Source organism: Anolis carolinensis, chromosome 1, assembly GCF_035594765.1.
Source record: "Anolis carolinensis isolate JA03-04 chromosome 1, rAnoCar3.1.pri, whole genome shotgun sequence".
NCBI lineage: Eukaryota > Metazoa > Chordata > Lepidosauria > Squamata > Dactyloidae > Anolis > Anolis carolinensis.
In genome coordinates this window covers 306,134,277-306,148,209 of record NC_085841.1, presented here as the reverse complement: position 1 = coordinate 306,148,209, position 13,933 = coordinate 306,134,277, and the positions used below count along the sequence as shown (strand labels likewise).

The 13,933-nt window shown below is 41.2% G+C and overlaps 1 protein-coding gene across 4 annotated transcripts in view; it reads right to left on the bottom strand.

Annotated features, from left to right (window-relative positions):
• The window catches only part of tmem229b (transmembrane protein 229B), a 58,944-nt gene that overhangs the window by 18,501 nt on the left and 26,510 nt on the right, over positions 1-13,933 (bottom strand). The window contains exon 1 of one of the 4 annotated variants that reach the window (XM_062968048.1): positions 11,157-11,255. The exons of the other annotated variants lie outside the window; for them this stretch is intronic. The gene's annotated coding sequence lies outside the window, so the exon portion shown is untranslated. Of the gene's footprint in view, positions 1-11,156; positions 11,256-13,933 lie in introns of those variants that run through there. 4 annotated transcript variants of the gene reach the window in all.

The following is a 13,933-nucleotide window of genomic DNA, read 5'->3' as shown; positions in this document are numbered from 1 at the left end:
TCCTAATCCGAAATCCTCTGCAGCTGCTTTTCAATTAAAAAAAGAGGTTGGACATTCCAACTACAAAATTCCTATGTCATGTGCAGTTTGATCCTTAAATCTTCTGTAATCACTACCAAACTGCTGTTGCTGTTGCCTGCTTTCTAACAGATAATTAAGAACAGTTCATTCTGGGGAATTAGAGCTCTTTCACAGATTACATAGCATGTCTACAGTACTTATTTATTTATTTAAAATATTTTTATTCTGCCCTTCTCACCCTAAAGGGGACTCAGGGCGCAGCACAACATATATATGGCAAACATTCAATGCTGGAACATACAATAAACCATGAATATACATAAACACTAAAATCAGTTATCTTCACATTAAAACCATTATTTTAAACCATCACAAGTCAGACGCACCTTATCTGATCAGCAGGGTGAAATTTCCTATTGCTACCATTATTGCACTGCCCCAAAGACTTGGTCCCACAGCCAGGTCTTTACCATCTTTCTAAAGCACAGGAGGGAGGGGGCTGATCTAATCTTGCCAGGGAGGGAGTTCCATAGCCAAGGGGCCATCACTGAGAAGGCCCTGTCTCTTGTCCCTGCCAATCGCGCCTGTGACAGTGGCGGAAGAGAGAGCAGGGAATCCCTAGAAGATCTCAATCCCCGTGGTGGTTTGTAAAGGGAGATGCGTTCGGACAGGTAAACTGGACCGGGACCGTTTAGGGCTTTATAGGCCAAAGCCAGTACTTTGAATTGTGCTTGGTAGCGGACAGCTGCAGAACTTGCTGGCCGGAAGGTCGGCGGTTCGAATCCACAGGACAAGGTAAGTTCCTGTTGTTAGCCTCAACTTCTGCCAACCTAGCAGTTTGAAAACATGCAAATATGAGTAGATCAATAGGTACTGCTTTGGTGGGAAGGTAACGGTGCTCCATGCAGTCATGACAGCCACATGACCTAGGAGGTATCTACAGACAACGCCGGCTCTTCAGCTTAAAAATGAAAATGAGCACCACCCTCCAGAGTCGGACTTGACTAGACTTAATGTCAAGGGGAATATATCTGTTAATGCCTAAAGCACTCTAAAAGAAGGAACAATTAGCATACTGAAAGGACTGATGAAATGCCATAGTTAGTGGAAGAGCAGGATCGTTGAAGAGAAAGGCCTTAATCTCCAGGTAGTGCAGAAAAACCTCCAATCTGAAAACCCTGGAGACTTATTGCAAGTCAGTGTTGCTATGTTGGATGGACGAATGATCTCACTACAACTAAGGCAAATTCAGTACTTTTTACAATTCAGATTATAACGAGAATATTGATATGCTCAATATTCCTGGAGACTCTGCCAAAAAGTCTTGAGGCAAAGGGAGAAATTTTGTCAGCTAGGGTATATAAATCTAAGGTGTATTTCAAAGCCGGGCATGTTGAGTACACTTTCTATCACGCTTGCTGGGGGTGATGGGTATCATAGACATGAAGGCTCCAAGTTCTGAAATATATAGACTCATTGTATAGAGCCATTTCTTGAAATGAGATATTGCTCTCAATGGAGGCACAGCTAGATCCCTATGGTAACTTGCTTGGCAGTTAGCCACTCTCTTGCTGGTTCCCAGCAATTATCCTACCACAGGGACTATTATGTTCCTTACACCTGTGGTTTGCCGACTAATTAATTAGCAGTGGGAACATATGGTGTGGTCAGTGAAGAGTTTGGCCCATTGAACTGCGTCTTCAGGGCATTTCCTGGAATCTGGAAATCCATGAGCAAAACACAGGCCGTTCTTATTTGCTTCGATAAGCAAAACAGAATCTGATGCTTGTCATACAAATGCACCTCTAAGAGATCAGAAGAGCCCAAGTGCTTAATCTCCTTTTATCCCTCTGGGATGGTTTCAGATCAAAGATATAATGGTGCTCTAGAGAAGATATGATGATGCTCTTGGATAGATTTATCAATTTATAGTGCAATTCCTACCCTAACAAATAGGGAACGACATTTTCACTCTCCCATTGGAAGATGCCCCATCCTGTATTAATGGAGTACACATGGCATGCTAAGTGCACAGGCTGGCACCCTCTGGAGCCTGCACCATCCCAACCTCAGCTGCTCTGGAGAGCTGCAGCATACCTTTTGAAGCAACCAGAAGTGATGTTGCATTGACCCCAGGCTGTTTGGCTGTTTCATATAAAACTAGAGCAATTCAAGGAATATATCTTTTCTTGCACTAACAGGTGACTACATTTCCTAGGAGACCATCCTCAGCATTTACTATCTGATAATCTTTCTCTTTCTCACTAGTATTCTTCTCCATCTACTCTAATGTGCATTCAGACCTTCCCCGTGCTCACTCCCCTTCCAAACTAGACAGCAGTACACACATCATCTGTGTCATTGAACTGTTTACAAAGTTTAGAAACTCTACATAAAGAAGAACTATGTATTAATATTAATTTTAAAACAAAATGACCCCAAACTATACACCCCTAGAGTCCACTTCGTATCCACCCCATGTTTTCGGGTATTTAGGTATCATTGCCCTGGAGCTAAAGCAGAAAGAGTTACACAATCTTTAGGTTGTGTCAATTTAATGCCTTCCTCCAAGGCATTCAAACTGATATACATGTTTCCTCTTCTATCATGCTGTTTATCTTCACAACAAGCATTTGAAACAGACTAGACTATAAGACAGAAAAGTCAAAGGCTGCCCGCTGAACAGTGTGTCTGAATGCAGATTTGAACCCAAGTTCCCTCTGGTGCCATAATGATCCAGTGTCTAAAGTGACCAGACATTGATGAGGGACAAGAAAGTATGTAACCCCTCTTTTGCATTTGTTTACCAAATTGGTTTTCAGCTGATTTCAAACTGCTGGATACTTATTGTAAAGCTTCACAAGTTCTGGAATCAGACGAAATGAAAGACCATTACCCATATGATTCTGCTTTGGTTATCAGGGATTTGCTATTGTGCAAAAGTTAAAGAAAGGTAGAATAGCAAATTAATTAATGCTAATATCAAGTTTTATTATTTGCAAACCATTTTGTAAAGTTATATCCTTGAAATGTCATATATAAATATATGAAAAGCATGGGTGGTGTATACATACATGGTCTCTCTGGATTCACTATTTATCTAGGAACAGAATATATTTGAGCACTCCAGGAACAGAATATATTTCTAAATATTCAGGAACGGAATCTATTTTGAGCACTCTCTGCAAAGAAATCAATTTCTGCCATCCACAGCAAGACACCGCACTAAACTGTAATACATAATGAGTCCAGGCCAATTTTGGAGACACCAACACACACTAAAAGAAGAAGCTGGCTAAAGAAAACATGGGTGGCATTCTGGTTGTGATTTTATATTCTGGAAGTATCAGCTCATTTAGACTAAGGATAAGTCAAATTTCCATAAAATTAAAGTTTCAACTGTCAGGACCCTGGCTGCAGAGCACCAATAACCTTACACAGAGGCCAGTCTCTATCTAATATCTTTATTAAAGAAATATATAAAATCAATAAAAACAAGTGAAGAATATAGTTCAGAAGCAGACCTTTCAAAAGAGGTCAAATATAGTCCAAAAATGTATTGTCCAATATAAGATATTAGAGTTCAAAGTTTTAATCCACTTGACCGAAACACACACTTTGCCAAGCAATAGTGTGGGGAATTAGCAGAGTCCTAGAGTTCAATGAAGCTTGACAACAAGGCTGGAATTAAACTTGATTCTTGGCTAGATTCATAACTGGAAACAAAGGCAAAACATGAGCGTGGAGCAGGGTCCGTGGTGAAACTGCAAGGCTAGGCAAGGCTTGAAAACTTGATCCGAGAAGCAAGGAACTGGGGTACGAAGTCCACACACGATCTCTCTCCTGAAGCTGATCAATTGACTCCGCAAAGAATTCCTCGCGCCAACCACCTATATTGGGTCTCGTTTTCCCGCCAACAGAACTCTTTCCCTAGAGAACGAGAAGCGAAACCCAACTCTGTCCAGATGTGTGACTCCTTAGAATTTCCCAAGGGAAGCAAGCCTAATCAGCTTGATTTCTGGCAGCAATGCGTAAACTCCTCCGTTGAGCTTCTCTGTTTCCCCTTTCTCTGGAATAAGATTCTTTTCTGGGAAACGGGGGGCAGTTCTGCCCAAGGCCTGTTTGGCTGAATTCTTGAGGACAAACATCAACATCCTGCAGGTGAAGAGACTCCGGCTCTTGCTGAACCGGCGAAAACCCCATGTTTTCCTCTTCGTCTGCCACAATAGTACTAGGGACAGGACTACAAGGCCCATGAGTCATCACATCAACTCAAAATCTGCTATTTCAATGAAAACCAAAAACTTCTTCAATTTTCAAAACGCCAAGCAAAGTCACAGACCTTGAATGTGACAATGACTAAGCAGCAGGGACTGTGAGAAGGGTGGATATGGCTGTTCTTTTGTTGATATAATTCAGATACATAAATTCCTTCAGAGATAGTAGAAACAGCAGCAGATGGGCTAAGGATGAATAAAGCATCTGGTCCCCTGCTTTGGAAACTTGAACCATGTCCCATGGTTGTCTGCTTAGGAGAAGTAAACCTGCTGAACCATCTGCTCTTCCATTCTTGGAATAAAGGAATTTTTGAACTTTGTTGATGCAGCCATCCCTCCACATTTGCGTTTTTGACTTTTGCAGATTTGATTTAAAATGTTCTCTCTAGGTTCTCCAGTATAATTCGATTGTCAGCTTCCAGCACAAATTGATAACATTGTTGTGCTGGAAGACCTACAAATCCCGAGAAAGGTCTTCTCTTAGATAAAAAATGGCAATTTCTTTATTTATGGTTTTTCACTTCAAAGGTGTCCTGTGCCTCTAATTCCAGAAAATGTAGAGGGCTGACTGTATATGTAGCTAGCTAATTATGAGCCATGTAAAACAAAACAGAACCCTTTTGGAGACATACATTGGCATAATCTCCATCATGCCAGCATAATTACCTCCGCAGTCCTCCCCAGCAAATGTGGAGGGCTGACTGTACTGCTATCTACTCATACAATGAGAACTATGAGAGACATACTAGCTCCTAAACACCTGAGGCTTCAGTTATTCATAACCAGCATGCTGACAGTAGCTGTACTCTAATGAATGACTTAAATCATGTGAGCGTTCGGTCAATCCTTCTCGTACAATCCTCTACAATTGCTCCTCGTACAATCCTCTACAATTGTAGAGCATGTAAATACCTCTGTGTATTCAGAGGCAATGAGGCATAACAGAGTGTGCTGCAGAGCAGAGCAGGAGGATGTAGTGTTCCCCCGCCACTTCGCGGTTCGCTTACTGTGGACTCGCAGTTTCGCGGAAATATTAATGTATTGACCCACCCCATTGCTGCTTTTAATAGTTAAATAAGTGGCCTTTCTCCCCCTTGCAAGCCTCAGGGAGAGTGAAGCCTTTCTTACCAGCGCCGGTGGGCCCCTTGCTTGGTGCCTGCCATGTTGCTCTGGCTGCCTCTGCTCCTACAGCCAGGGAAGAAGACACCACTCCTCCCGGTAAGTGAGCGAGCAAGGGAGAAAGGGAGGGTGGGTGCGAGAGTGAGGGTGGCCAGGCTTCTTTTTCTGCCGCCCGCTCCAGCCGGGCCATGCTGAGAAATGTGGAGGACTCGGAAGAGGGATTCGGAAGTCTCGCCCCCTCTTCCTTCTCCTCTGCTGCCCCCGCCCTCCCTCGCTTGCTCATTTACCGGGTCCAGCGGTGTCTTCTTCCCTGGCCTCACGAGCAGAGGCAACCAGAGCAACATGGCAGGCGGCAAGCAAGGGGCCTGCTGGCGCTGGTAAGAAAGGCTTCACTCTCCCCGGGGCTTGCAAGGGGGAGAAAAGCCACTTAACTATTAAAATAATGTTTAGATATTAAAATAAAAATAGTGCCCCTACTTCGCGGATTTCCACTTATCGCGGGTGGTCCTGGAACGTAACCCCCGCGATAAGTGAAGGAACACTGTAACATGAGGTTCGTGCCCCATTCCTCTGGCATTTTGAACTTTGCTGCTACATAGGTGGAAAGAGTTTTTATATACTATTTTGGCACAAGGCAGGCATCGCCACATCACTGGCTCCACAAGCAGTTTAAAAAAGAAGTGGCTGATGCCACAGGATCCACTATCTTATCTGTTGTGCACGTGATGACAGATATTTGGACCAGCTGTCCCTAAAGACTGTCAATGACTTCATCAAGGTCCTCAGTCAACCCTGGTTTTAAATTTCCATCTCAGTCTGTTCCAAAGGCAGCCAAAGGATAGGTATGTCATTAAGGAAAAGCCAATCCTGAAAGAAGTGGGCAGGTTTGGAGCAGCTGCTCTAAGTGATTCTACATCTACTGGAGAATCACCCACTGATTATCTCTAATTAACCCACTACCAGAAAGTGCCATTTATGAGTCAAGACGACAGCTTTTAACTGCTGAGCTCATCAACAGAGCTGCTCTTTTCTCTTTATCATTCCTATCACATGCCACATTTTGCAATTGAATCGACTTGCAATTTTTTTTGCTGATGCACAAGACATTTGAGCTTCCCATAACTATATGTCCTGGGGATCTACAATTGCAGGGACAATCGATTTGTGTCTTTTAAAAATGTCCATAAAAATCCTGGCCATAGAAGAAACAGAAAAGGGTCACTGTTGGATCGTGATGCATTTTGAACTCTACTGCTGTACTAGACAGTCTCAAATCTTCTTAGATTAAGAAGATTCAGATTCGAACTAATATAACTAACATTTTAGAGATAACGTTTCAAAATTCCACACAAGCCATGCAATGACTAAACTCAAGGACTAATATTTTCAGACTCGTGTCAAACCATTACTTTCCCATTTTATTTTTATTTTTTTGCAGTTTTAGATCAATTAGGATAAGACTGTCCTGCATATCAGTCTTTGCATTTTAGTTCCTTATCTTGAGAGTAAGGAACTTCTTACTTCCATGTTAGGCAGCACTTTTTAACCACAAATAGTCACTGTTCTGAAGCTTTGTCACAGCTAGCCTCTATCTGAGACTAGGTAAAATATGTAAAAATAAACTGAATATTTTTCAGAACAAACACATGAAATTGTTCTATACTGTTATACTATTTATCCTTGTAGCCTAATAACTGGCAGCAATTCTCCAGTTTTTCACATGTTGGAGATGTTGGAGACAGCTTTGAAGAAGCAAAATGTTCTTAATACATACAGTCAATTAGCACCTAAAGAGCGTGAATGTGAAACTTTGGATGTCCTCTACTCTAATTTAATGTCTCCCTCATGTAAGAATGCAAAGCATTAGAATTTCAGATAAAGGCAGCTGTCTGCTTAACAAATAAGTCACTGCATAGTGATCCAGGGTTCATCTACATGGGCCTTATAAACCAAACTCCCTATGTAATTAACTATCTCAACTATCCCCACAATATCCCTGCACTTCCAGTGGGTATTGTGGAGTAAACCAGAAAAGCTTATATTCAGTCTAGGAATCAAGCTAATTAATCTTATTTGAACTCAACACAAGCACACCTTAAAATGAATTATCTCATATGTCCAAAGTAATAGCAAAAATGCATCCCAGTTTCTTTATCAATTACCTAGTATCTAATATTATTGTGATCATATTGCAATTATCTTTCATACCAGATATTATACAACTAGCAAATCTGGAGTTCCTGTTTCTCAATCCAAGATAATAGAGGCATTTGCTGATCAAAAGAGGGGAAACATTGTACTCACAGTACTGTATTTCCTCTAGTATCAACCCAGCACTAGATGTGCAAGAGCTTTCCCACTAGTTAAAGAAGGGCAGCTGTGTTGCAGGGTAGAGATAAAAATGCTGATGCAAGGTGGAGATAATCCTGTTCACTACTAATGGCAGACGTCAACAGATATGTGCAGCCAAATGCTGGAGAGAGGCAGTATGCAACTTTTAAAAGAGGTAAACATTCGTTTCAGAAATTCAAAGGGTTGGGACTTTGGCTAAAACCAAACCGGTAAAATAATTTGTCTTTACCTCAATCTGGATTCTGTTTGAACAAATGGCATTCCTCCAGTTTCAAAGTGAAAGCTTTCAGGTGCCTGAAGGGTTTAATGAGATTTTTTTTAAAATAACCAACCTTTTTACTCCTCATTTTTCAAAAACAAAAGAGTTTTTTGAAATGTGTGTCCTGCACCACAGATCAAGAGGAATGGGAGGTTGAGGGGAGGTTGAAGGGTGGGAGGGGTAGGTGGGAAGCTACCTAGGTCTGGCAAGGTGCACAAGTTTTCAGTAGAATGGAAGAGGGGCAGAACAGAGAGTCACTGCTGTAGTCCCTTGCCATTTCTCTTGTAGCATTGGCCTTGTTGGGTTTGGTCTTATTAGAGCAGTGGTTCTCAACCTATGGGTCCCTAGATGTTTTGGCCTTCAACTCCCAGAAATCCTAACAGCTGGTAAACTGGCTGGGATTTCTGGGAGTTGTAGGCCAAAACACCTGGGGATCCACAGATTGAGAACCACTATATTTGAGGCTTAATTGAGGTCAATGCTGCAAGGGAAGTGGGAAGCGACTGTGGCCCATCCTCTCTTGAAAACATTTCCAAAATCCAGCACCAAAGGAAACATCACGTGAACATCCCACAGATATATGTACACCCCACTTGCCTCATTTCCTACAGACCTCTGAACAAATCTCTGAGGATGCCTGTCACAGATGCAGGTGAAACATCAGGAAAGAATGCTATATACAGCCCGAAAAACTCACACCAATCAATACAGTGTGGTGGAGGCTCCTTCTTTGGAGGTTTTTAAGCAAAGGCTGGACGGCCATCTGTCGGGGTGCTTTGAATGCGATTTCCTGCTTCTTGGCGGGTGGTTGGACTGGATGGCTCAGGAGGTCTTTTCCAACTCTATGATTCTACATGATCACTTCAAAGGCAGAAAACTTTACTAGTTTCAGAAAGTGTTCAATCTGTAACTAGAGAACAATGCTTAAATGGGAGCCAGTCCAGGGATAGAAATACCTAACCCTCATCTACCCAAAATCCTTCCTTGAAAGATAAGGAAAAGTTCTCTATCAGACAAAGGTTTTCAGAGAAGGAAACTGCCACTTTGGGTCTCCTGCAGGAGAGATAAAGCAGGGTATAAATAAATATAATAACTGAATGGCTTCCATTTCCCCGTTTGCTTCAAATGAATCATAGGAAATGGGGCTACAAACTGGAGTCCAAGACATGCCACCTTGAGTACCCTTCGGGGTGAGAAAGGCGGGGTATAAATGGGGCAAATAAATAAATAATAATAAATGTGAGTGTGGGGAAGAGCAAACCACAGACCACTTACTACAATGCATCATCATCATCATCATCATCATCATCATCATCATCATCATCTAATTACTTATTAATCGCCCTCTGCAGTCTGAGCCCTGCCACATGCACAGTGGAGGAGTACCTTCTCACAGTGACACCTGAGGCACTCCAAGTGGCCAGTTTCTGGTCAAAGGAAATCTAGTATAATTGCAAGTTTTTAACTTTACTTGTGTTTTAAATACATTATAGCTGTATCCTCAATTCACTTCTGACACGATAAATAAATAAAATAAATTAATCTTTTTTTTCCCTTTCTTCTCATGCTTGTTTTTTCTCCTTCCCTGACTGCAGTTCACACATAATTTCTAGGGCTTTTGTGCCACTATGCAAGCAGTGTATCTTCCTGAGGAAATCTGAGCATAACTGAATTGTTTGTTGTGGTGTGATCCTAGGCGAGTCAATTTAGAAACAAGCCCCATTGAAACCAGAGTGGCTTATTTGGTGTGTGTAAATATATTTGTATAAAGATGGAAGCTGTGCAGAAATTTCTCCTCGTCCTTCTCCCTTCCCTTGCAGCATTGGCCCCGATTAGTCTGGACTTAAAAGGTTTGGAAAAGTCCCTATTAAGGACAGATCCTTTGGGGCCAATCCTATATAGGCTTCCTCTCCTTCCCTCTCACTGCTCCCCCCCATCTTCCCCAAAGACTAATGCATCATGCACCTTCCTTACTTCTGCTCCCCCAATCCCATTCCTTTCCATCCCAAGAACCGGCAAAGATTGGTCCAGCCACCAGTTTAAATTCTTCCCAATGAGAAAAAAATATGGGGAGGATTGGGTCATTATTTTTTCTGGTTTGGGCCATAGGATTACAAACTACCTATTCCATTCTATAATTTAAAAATGTGACATAAAACAATGTGACATAGTGAATACCATGAACAGGTAGAAATGCCCCTTTTACCAACGCCACTTCAAGAGCAGGAAATGTTTGGCTTCTAATATCAATTTGTGTTTGAATTAAAATGGGCAAGTGTGGCTGTAATAGGGCTAAACAGGGACAGAATACTGTGCACTAAAGCTGGGATATACTGTATATATCTTGTGTAGATTCAGCCTTTACAGGGAATTGTCCAGTTCTGGTTGTTAAAAACTTTAATGACCACTTTCACATTGCAACAGAGGACAGGAATGAACAGCCTGCAAATGCAATGACACAATCGGTCAACCTGCCTGGTGGCAAAATGCAATACTCTACAGTTGTAGAAATGTTGCCTCGAGAAATGATAGCCAAATGGCTTCCAAGAAATGAATAAGAAGTGTGAAAATACAAGAATGGTCCCAAAGCCATCAGCCATGAAATAATAGCAGCATCACACAAATATGATTCACACATATTAGGCCCGTTTAGAATAAAACTAGAATTGTGTATAATAAAACTAATTTGATTCTACAGACAGAAAACACGGGTAATTACACTGAGAAACTATCCTCTCATGACTGTTCCCAATTTGCCTTTATTTTTGGACAACCTTGACAAGCATTTGCTAAACATAAGCTGATTTCCTTCGCATTACAGATGTGTTCATTCTAGAGTTATTGCTTTAATATATGAGCAAATTAAACAGACTTTTATTACCACTACTTATATTTTACTGAATATCAACAAATCACGGCAATCCTTAGTGCTAACAAAACAACCTGCATGAAGATCCTTGTACCGCAAGCCTAATTAATCCCTGGCATGCCGGTGCCCTTATAAAAGTGGGACGCAAAAAGCAGTCCAAGTGAAGTGGAGTAATCCAGCCATCCGAGTATCAGACTATCTTAGTCTGGGGCAAAGTTTCAAATGTAAGCCTTACAGAGAGCAAAGCGGGTTACTTTACCATTCAGTGTCTCATTTCCTGAAGCAGCTCCCTGTAGCCGTCAGTTCTTGTGAAATCATACCCTGTTCACAGTCAACTCACCCCTGGATGGGAGACAGAGTGAGCTCTCCGCTGCCGAGAGATCAAGTGAGCGCTATAATCAGCAGCTATAAGAGCCACCCAGCACTTGAGCTTCAGAAGGAAGTTGTGTGAAGGCTGCTTCCTGTTTATAGAGCTTTCTGGCAGCTGTAGTCATATTTGCTTATCAACATACAGACTGCTGAAATTTCAAAAAAGAATTTAGGAAAAATACGAGACACCTGCTACATTTACTCCATGAGATAGGCATATGTCCAAAACCTTATCACAGACATGTAATAGTGCCTGGAACTAAGATACAACAAAGATGCATCTACACCTTAAAATGAATGCAGTCTGGCACTATTTTAGTTGTCACAGATCAATGCTATGGATTTGTATTTTGGTACGGTACCAGCATTTATTGGCAGAGAAGGATAAAGATCTTGTAAAACTACCACTCCCAGGATTCCATAGCATAAACATTTCTAAATCAGGATGAATCTTACGATCGCAAGTGTCTTTGTATGTTTATAAATAAAGTTTTTTTCTGTTGTTAATACTGAAATTGATGTGCACCTTACAATCGATGTCATTTTAGAATCAAAGACACACACACACACATCTAAAACAGAACAACATCCCAACAGCATCTCCCTGGTAATAAAATAACAACTGTAAATCAAACTAAGGATTAATAACTTGCTGCCCTTTTTTGATAATGACAAACAGTTGCATGATTCAACTTCCTCTCACATTATATTCGATCCATCTTGCCAGTTTTTCCAGTAAGTCACCCTTTTGCAGTGGGATCTCATTCCTAAAAATAATTATGCCACCCTTTGTACAAAGACGACTCGTGACACCAATGATGACAATGCTACACAATCAAGAAGACAGTCTGCCCCTGTAAGACCGCAGACGAAAGTGTCCAGTATCACAGCCAGTATCACATACGTTTAAAATCAGATCTTAACACATTAATTTTAAAAAAGTTATTCAATACTCACCAGCAGCTTTTTTCTGAAATGAAAATGTTTATCAGAAAGGAATTCAATAATGCTACTTGTGATTAGCTCTATAAAGAGTAACATTTTACTGGGAGTTAATTATATGAAGAAAGGTAAAACTCATTCACTAGAGAGTAGACCAGTGGTTCTCAACCTGTAGGTCCCCAGGTGTTTTGGCCTACAACTCCCAGAAATCCCAGGGAATTTACCAGCTGTTAGGATTTCTGGGAATTGAGGGCCAAAACATCTGGGGACCCATAGGTTGAGAACCACTGGTCTAGGCTATAGCTTTCACCTTTTTCTAGATGAAACAGGACAAAAACTCCTTGAGAAATACAATTTTCTCTGTCTAACAAGAAGCAGCCAGTTAGCATAAAATGACACAGAGAAAGCAGGATTGCAAGGGAAGTTAGTTTTCAACTACTAACAGAATTCAAATTGTGTTACCTGTCTTATTGACCTATGTTCCTGGTCCTCTGCCTGCTCTGAGATGCCTCCAGACCATTTTAACTGACAACAGAGTAGCATCTAAGACAAAATATAAGCCAGTGCTCGAATATCATCATCTTTTTCTACTATATGATGTTTAACATCTGTTTCTAATGCAAAAGACAATGAAGCTCTTAAAATCTGTATGATATATTTTCTGAAATTTGGTTGTCTAATGCAGATATCACTCTTTTTTAATTTTTGTGTATATTACTAATGGGTTAGAATCATAGAATGATAGAGTTGGAAAAGACCTCATGGGCCATCCAGTCCAACCCCCTCCCAGGAAAATCGCAGTCAAAGCACCCCTGACAGATGGCCATCCAGCCTTTACTTAAAAGCCTCCAAAGAAGGAGCCTCTACCATACTCCAGGGCAGAGAGTTCCAGTGCCAAACAGCCCTCACGGTTAGGAAGTTCTTCCTAATGTTCTGGTGGAATCTCCTTTCCTATAGTTTAAAGCCACTGTTCCGCATCCTAGTCTCCAGGGAAGCAGAAAACAAGCTTGCTCCCTCCTCCCTATGATTTCCCCTCATATATTTATACATCATGTCTCCTCTCAGCCTTCTCTTCCGCATGCTAAACATGCCCAGTTCTTTAAGCTGCTCCTCATAGGGCTTGTTCTCCAGACCCTTGATCATTTTAGTTGCCCTCCTCTGGACACATTCCAGCTTATTAACATCTCCCTTCAACTGCGGTGCCCAGAATTAGACACAGTATTCCAGGTGTGGTCTGACCAAGGCAGAATAGAGGGGTAGCACGACTTCCCTGGATCTAGACACTATACTACTATTTATGCAGGCCAAAATCCCATTGGATTACATTTGGATCACTTTTTGTCATTTTCTAAAAAATATTTTAAAAATACAAAAATGGAAAAAAAAACCTGCACAATGATCCTTTTCCAAAATACTTTGGTGTAACCACTCCTAATTACACCAAAAAAGAAGTTATGTTCTGAAAAATTATAATTTATATGTCAGAGACAGAACGCCACAAGATAAGATATAACAAAGTTTATTGGAGTTACAGAACCAAAAATGCCCGTAAAAGACAAGGGCTAGGCAAACAATGGCCTTAAAAGTAAAAAGACACAAGGAAAACGTTCAAAAGACAAACCGGATTAAACCGGAGTTTAATCTGGGTTAAACCAAAATAGCTTACTTCAGCCTGGGACTAAAACAAACAAAAGCTGGTGAACAAAAGGTTCAAAGGAATACAAA